This window comes from Palaemon carinicauda, chromosome 10, assembly GCF_036898095.1.
Source record: "Palaemon carinicauda isolate YSFRI2023 chromosome 10, ASM3689809v2, whole genome shotgun sequence".
NCBI lineage: Eukaryota > Metazoa > Arthropoda > Malacostraca > Decapoda > Palaemonidae > Palaemon > Palaemon carinicauda.
The window spans coordinates 154,703,853-154,711,352 of record NC_090734.1 but is presented as its reverse complement, the minus strand read 5'-3'; the positions used below and the strand labels follow the sequence as shown (position 1 = coordinate 154,711,352).

Here is a 7,500-nt window from a genome sequence, read left to right as displayed (position 1 = left end):
GGAAATAAACAGTTTCATTTGGTATAATGATTAAATAAATGAAAGAAAATAAAAAAATATAGAAAATATGGGTGGAAATTTCGTGGGTGGAATTTTACATGGGTGAAATTTTCGTGGGTGGACTTTGGTGGGTGGAATTTTCGTGGATGGAATTTTCGGACCACGGTTCTAGCGGGCCCTCTTCCCGCGGGTGTCTTGGGGGCCTTGATGAAACGGAAGGAATATCATACCTCAGGGTTTAGACTCGTTTTTTATCTTTTCCAAGAAAGGACGTTAGAGGGACGGGCAGGGGCCTGGCTGCCCCTTGTCGCTCTACGAATGGGACTCCTAAGCAGTGCCCCTTGAGTGGTGTATCCCAAGCGTTTTTCTCTGCACGAGTTCCGATTAGTGATTCTCACTTAACTGTCTCATTTCTTTGTTCTTATCTCATTCCAGTTTTAACTATTGTTGTGGGAATGATAATTCAATCTACTTCTGTCAGGGACCAAGTTGTGGAATGATCTTCCTAATCGGGTAGTTGAATCGGGGGAACTTCAAACGTTCTAACTTGCAGCGAATGTTATAATGTTATATGTTGGACAGGCTGACATACTGTGAGTCTCTCTTTATTGTTTCTATATGAAAGATCTATTATAATGTTGTTACTATTCTTATAATGTTATTTTAATTGTTCATTGGACTCGTATTTTACTTATTTCCTTTCCTCACTGAGCTATTTTTCCCTGTGGGAGCCCTTTATCTCTCTTTATTGTTTATATATGAAAGATCTATTTTGATGTTACTGTTCTTATAAATGTGTTCTTCTTATTTCTTCTAATTATTCATTACTTCTCTGGGTTGGAGCCCTTTGGCTTATAGCATCCTGCTTTTCCAACTAAGGTTGTAGCTTAGCTACTCACCAACAACAGGTCAATCCCCCTACATTTAATGCTCTATTCGCCTCTTCTCATTCACCTAACCCCTTTTTAAAGGTTTAAAAACCACTCATGAATGGCAGAGGCAAGGGACAGTGACATTGCACTAGCTAGCAGGACAATGCACTAGAGACTGACCATATATACACATATGATCAGCGCCCAAGCCCCCTCTCTACCCAAGCTAGGACCAGGGAGGGCCTGGCAAGGGCTGCTGATGACCCAGCGGGTAGACCTATAGGCTCCCCCAAACCCTAACAAGGATGGTGAGGTTCCAGACACTAAAGGAAGTATCTAGTTTGAGTGGGACTCGAACCCCAGTCTGGCGATCACCAGGTAGGGACGTTACCAATTAGGCCACCACTACCCAAATTTATCTTCTCCCATTTTCTCTACGAAACCAGATCATCTCAACTTCCTATGCCCCATATTACCACCTCAGCAAACAGTTACGTTGTCTTCTCACGTAGTCGAGTTTTATTTTCATTTCTCTAGTAACAGGAAGGCGCAACTTGTTCTTAGTTAATTGATTTATGTATAAGATGGAGCTCTTAGTATTGATAAGTTTTGATTCCAAGCAGTTTTAGCTGATTATTATTATTATTATTGTTATTATTATTATTACTTGCTAAGCTACAACCCTAGTTGGAAAAGCAGAATATATAAGCCCACGGTCCCCAATAGGAAAAATAGCCCAGTGAAAAAAAGGAAAAAAAGGAAAAATAAAATATTTCAAGAACAGTAACAACATTAAAATAAATATTTCCTATATAAACTATAAAAAGTTGAACAAAACAAGAGGAAGAGAAATTAGATAGAACGGTGTGCCCAAGTGTACCCTCAAGCAAGAGAACTCTAAACCCAAGACAGTGGAGGACCATGGTACAGAGGCTATGGCACTACCCAAGACTAGAAAACAATGGTTCGATTTTGGAGTGGCCTTCTCCTAGAAGAGCTGCTTGCCATAGCTAAAGAGTCTCTTCTATCCTTGCCAGGAGGAAAGTGGCCACTGAACAATTACAGTGCAGAGAAGAATTGTATGGTAATCTCAGTGTTGTCAGGTGTATGAGGACAGAGGAGAATATGTAAAGAATAGGCCACACTATTCGGTGTATGTGTAGGCAAAGGGAAAAATGAACCATAACCAGAGAGAAGGATCCAATGTAGTACTGTCTGGCCAATCAAAGGACCCCATAGCTCTCTAGCGGGAGTATCTCAACGGGTGGCTGGTGCCCTGGCCAACCTACTACCTCTGTCTCCTCTTCAGTTAGATAAACTGTCTCTGCTGAGTACAGGAGACTTAATATAAGAGGTAGTAGGTTGGCCAAGGCAACAGCAACCCGTTGAGATCATACCACTAGAGAGTTAGGGGGTCCTTTGACTGGTCATATAGTACTTCATTGGATCCTTCTCTAGTTACGGCTCAGTTTTCCTTTGCCTTACACATACACCGAATAGTTTGGCCTATTCTTTACTCATTCTCCTTTTTCCTCATACACCTGACAACATTGAGATTACTACCATATTCTTCCACTGTCTTTGGCTAGAGTTCTCTTGCTTGAGGGTACACTCCGGCACACTTTTCTATCTAGTTTCTCTTTCTCTTTTTTTAAGTTTTTATAGTTTATATAGGAAATGTTTATTTTAATGTTGTTACTATTCTTAAAATATTTTATTTTTCCTTGTTTCCTTTCCTCACAGGGCTATTTTCCCTGTTGGGGCCCCTGGACTTATAGCATCCTGCTTTTCCAACTAGGGTTGTAGCTTATCATTTAATAATAATAATAATAATAATAATAATAAACAATTTTTCTTCACGTAAAGGGTTAATTACTGCACTCTATTTGTTCAGTGGCTACTTTCCTTTTGGTAAAGGTAGAAGAAACTTTAACTATGGTAAGCAGCTCTTCTAGAAGGGCACTCCAAAATCAAACCATTGTTCTCTAGTCTTGGGTAGTGCCATAGCCTCTGTACCATGGTGTTCCACTCTCTTGGGGTAGAGTTCTCTTGCTTGAGGGTACAATCAGGCGCTATGTTCTATCTTTTTCCTTATTTCCTTTCCTCGCTGGGCTGTTTTCCCTGTTGGAACCCTTGGCCTAATAGCATCCTGCTTTACCAACTAGGGTTGTAGGCTTAGATAATAATAATAATAATTTCATTTGTCAAGACTTGACCTATAGGTCGAGAAATACCTAAATTTGAAAAAAAAGCCGATAGGCCTAAACAATACGTAACAAAATCGGCCCGAAAACATCTATGAAATTTGTAATCTATCGGAAAATAACGCTGAGTTTGGAGAGAAAAAATGGAGTAGGCCTAATCTAATTACCGTTTTAAACCTCTTCATAATCGGCTTATATTTTTTTTTCCTCTTTGGAGAAGGATAGGATAAAAACAGCCTTTTTGCATCGAGAGCAGATTTGATCATAGGCCAAACACGCTATCCATAGCATGCTATATAATCTCTCTAGAATAGATCATTTTGAGGCTTTTAATAGTAACCTAGCGTGATGATAATATACGTTTATTATAAATTGTAGGTCTTATAAGATATAAAGACTAGTTGGAGAAAGATAAAACGTAGTTTGGTATATAAGACAGTTAATAATAATAGGCTTGTTGCAAAATCCCAGCAGTATGGCGATGCATTTGAAAGAAGAATTTTAAAAATACCAAACTAATTACAATGGTTTGCCAAAACTGATAAAAATGAATTATCCCAACTTATTCCAAGGTAGAAAGGGATATAATTAAAGATTAAGATTAAGATTTTCTTAAAATTGTTTATGGTAAAGGTAAAAGATTAATTACAGTAAAAGTATAAGCTAAGAAGCTTTGCATCTATCTGTCAAGTGATAGAGTGGCCGCAAACTTATTTTGCGGAGTGGGTAGCAGTGTTGCCAGGTTTTCTAAATGAGAAAAGACCAATTTTCAAATCAACCACAGCTTTAAAAGGCCAACCCATTATTAGAAAAAGCCATAAATATAGTATTTAAGGTCCACCTTTTTCATGATATTACTAAAGGCCAACCAATTTCCAAAAGGGCAAATTTGAGATTTTTTGTCCTGAAAAAGGCTAACTTGGCAACGCTGGTGGATAGTTGGGAACCACGTGACATGACACTGACAATCAGCTGAGTCAATTTTCAGTATGTCGGTTTGTCAGTGTTGTTCAGTGTCCTAGTTAATCCCTTTATTGTGTTGTGTTAGCAGATCAATTTGTGTAAGTTCCAGCCGGCAATTTGTACTTCAATGGGTATTATTGTACTGTAGTACATGGTAATGTAACCTTGGGAAAAAATTACTTTTTTTTCTATAGAAAAAAATTAACAATATGATTGTAAAATTTTAACATAACTCATTTTGAATCTTTGGGGATTACTTAATTTTAATACAATTATTCATCATTTAACAAATCACAAATAAAATTTGATGCAATTTATACCTATCTTGATTACCATTATAATAGATTGTATAGTATGAGGCCGAGGATTTATTGGTAAAGTTTTACTGTATTACAGGTTATCATTTCGAACAGAAAATATATGTTTTCCTGTTGCAAATAATGTGATTTATATAATTTCCTTTCCTCACTGGGGTATTTTTCCTATTGGAGCCCTTGGGCTTATAGCATTTTGCTTTTCCAGCTAGGGTTGTAGCTTGGATAGTAATAATAATAATAAGGTAAATGTCTAGGAGAAGGCCGTACCCGTTTTTCAAGTATTATCGACGAAAAACAGCAAAAAACAACCAGATTATTGTTGCACAGTGCGTAGAAACATGAGGAAATGAATAAAAAAGAAACTAAGACAACTCTTACACACAAAATGTAAGCATAAACCTACTACTACAATTATGGGGGACCCCAGTGGGAAGCGGGGTTTTTGGGTGGGGGGAGGATGAGAAAAGTGATTTTTCAATATTAAACTTACCCGATAATCATGTAGCTGTCAACTCCGTTGCCCGACAGAATTCTATGGAGGGATACGCCAGCTATCACAATACTAGAAGGGGGTGTACTTACCAGCGCCACCTGTGGCCAGGTACTCAATCATTTGTTGTTGACACCTCCTCAATTATTCCTCTGTCGTGCTTCCGGCTAGACGTTCTGGGATACGCTCATGGTCTTCGAGTTTATTCATGGATATTTGGTGAAGTATTCTCTTAGATTAACGGCTGTCGCATACTGGAATCCTTTTTATATTAGCTAGATAGCTTTTATATAAATACTGATTAACGGTTAATGAATTTTTGCTTGTTTTTGGATCACCCTTTGACTAACTCTTTGAAACAAGATGTCTGACGTTTCGCAAGCTCCCTCCCATAGACGATGTAGGTCTTGCAATAGGCGTATTCCGAAGGCCTCGGTAGATCTTCACACCGCTTGTTCTGACTGTAGGGACAGGCCCTGTCTATTAGAAAATCGGTGTGAGGAGTGCGCCGGACTTTCGGAATTGGATTTTGTCCGTCTTTTAAAATATTCATCTAAGTTAGAGAGAGGTAGAGTTAGGAGAAGTTCTTCTCACTCTTCTATGTTTTCCTCACCTCATGATCCCCTACCTTTTCCTACCCCTGTAGTGGCTACCCCCGAACCTACTGTGTGCCCTCCGCCTGATATGTCAACTGTTTTGCGTGCTATTCAGGCTTTAGGAGATAAAGTAGAATCAGTGGTAAGTGACCATAAGTCTCTGATGGCCGAGGTTAAAGAACTGAAGGTCAAGAGTGCAGTGGGTGGAAATAGTGCCAGTGCTGTGACGAGTGCTAGTGTCTGTGCAGTGCCAAGTGCTAGTGGTGCCAGTGTGGTGCGTGAGGATTTTTCTGTGCGAGCCAGTCGTCCTCCCAGTCCGGGACCTCTTGCAAGCTCCCATGCCCAGGGGAGAAGCAATGTCGAAGGGCTTAAGGGTTCGACAGGCCTTGTTAGGCGCACAGAATTATCCTCGGTGGTTGCGGGCGTGTCTTCCTTAGACCGTCACTCCCACCTGCAGACGATTGAGCCCGTCTTCTCGTCCGCTGATCTTCATGCAGGGAAGAAACGTTGGTCTCAGGTCTCGAGACCGCTTAAACGTAGAGTTCAGTCAGCGAGTGCTCAGCCAGGTTGTAGTCATTGGCTCAGCTCCGACTCGCCTTAGTCATCGGTCGACTGTACTCCGCCCAAGAGGAGTAAGGTTCTGCCTATACAGACCCCGACTGTGACTTTACCTCAGTCTGTTATCGTTTCTGCCGACCCCAAGTGGACCCTGCTTCAGTCCATGCAAGCTCAGCTTTCGGACTTGATGCGTGAGTGTCGGGCTGAGAGTGTTGCACCTCCTCCTCCGCCTACACTCCCTCCACCTGTTCTCGCTCCGCCTGTGCTCGCCCAGCCTGCACCTGCTCCGCCTGGTCGCAGCACCATCTGCCAGGCGTACGATGTTGAGCCACTTTCGGAGTTTGCTGTTCCCAGTGTTGTTCAGCCTCAGCCTTCTTTAAGGCAACCCTTGCTTTGGGATCAGGAGAGTTATTCCACTCTTCCTCCTCCTCCCCTTGCTGCTCCACCAGTGGTGCAACTCTCGGTTGGGGTACAACAACCTCTCCCCTCCGTGAGTCTGTCTGCTTAACCATCGCTGCAGCGAGCTCAACCCTCATCTAGGCAAGCTCCACTACACCATGGACTTGCGCCTCAGGAGCCTCAGCTTGCGAGAACTTTACCTTGTTCTGCGCAGCCTCACAAGGATGGTACGGTTGCAGATACTACTAAATACTTTCGAGCTTGAGCGGTACTCCAACAGATTGCTAACCAGGAACGTTTTTAAGGTTATCAATGATTCGTTTTTACGTTTAACGCTTCTGTTTTGTTTATTTTCCTGTTGAATATTTATAGTCTTATGAGTATGTTTAGTCAACTTATAAATAATTATACCATAAACTAAATATTCTCTTTATTATCGTAAAAACACAATTTGTCACATAACATTCAAATCAAAAATAAAAATCATATTAAAGATTGTCAACATTTTAAGTGCCTCACTTAAATCAAACTTACCTTCAACGTCTCGTCGACTACGTTCTCGTCACACAGCACCTCCTCTTCATAAACTGCACACCGATATATACATCGCTATTTGCAAAACACGAAAAATCCCTTCCTGATTTGAGAATCCAAACCATCTTTATCTTATATTTGTGCGAAGCCGAACTACACAAAACAGTCACAGGTTCTTCAACCGATTGATATCTGTCCACGCAACCTTTTGTTTACGTCCATCGCGTTGATTGACACATTACACGCGTCTACTTCAAATGGAAATTATGTTTCATTCTTTTAATTATAGAGTCGTCGAGCGCCCTAGCTTGGAAACGGGGCAAAGCCCTTCCTTTGTCCAGAGCTGGAAGGCAGTTCGGTCCAGGCGGAAAGCAGTTGCCGCCCAGCAGCCAGTAGCAAGAGGCGTGTGCGAGTATCCAGGAGCGAATTAACGTCGTCTTCCACCGATAGAGGTTCGGACCACACTGCGAGATAGTGACTGTGAGGGGGAAACGGGAGATATATTGAGAGACGGCGATAGGGAGGGAGGGACCTAGGCCTTTGGGCGGAGCAGGTGAATGCCATTAT

The 7,500-nt window shown here is 41.3% G+C and overlaps 1 protein-coding gene across 2 annotated transcripts in view; it reads right to left on the bottom strand.

The window, feature by feature from the left end:
* LOC137648883 (alpha-1,6-mannosyl-glycoprotein 2-beta-N-acetylglucosaminyltransferase-like) overlaps positions 1-7,405 on the bottom strand; it is a 91,551-nt gene extending 84,146 nt beyond the window's left edge. For both annotated transcript variants that reach the window (XM_068382058.1, XM_068382059.1), the window contains exon 1: positions 6,934-7,405. The gene's annotated coding sequence lies outside the window, so the exon portion shown is untranslated. The remainder of the gene's footprint in view (positions 1-6,933) is intronic.
* Between the last annotated feature and the right edge of the window lie 95 nt (positions 7,406-7,500).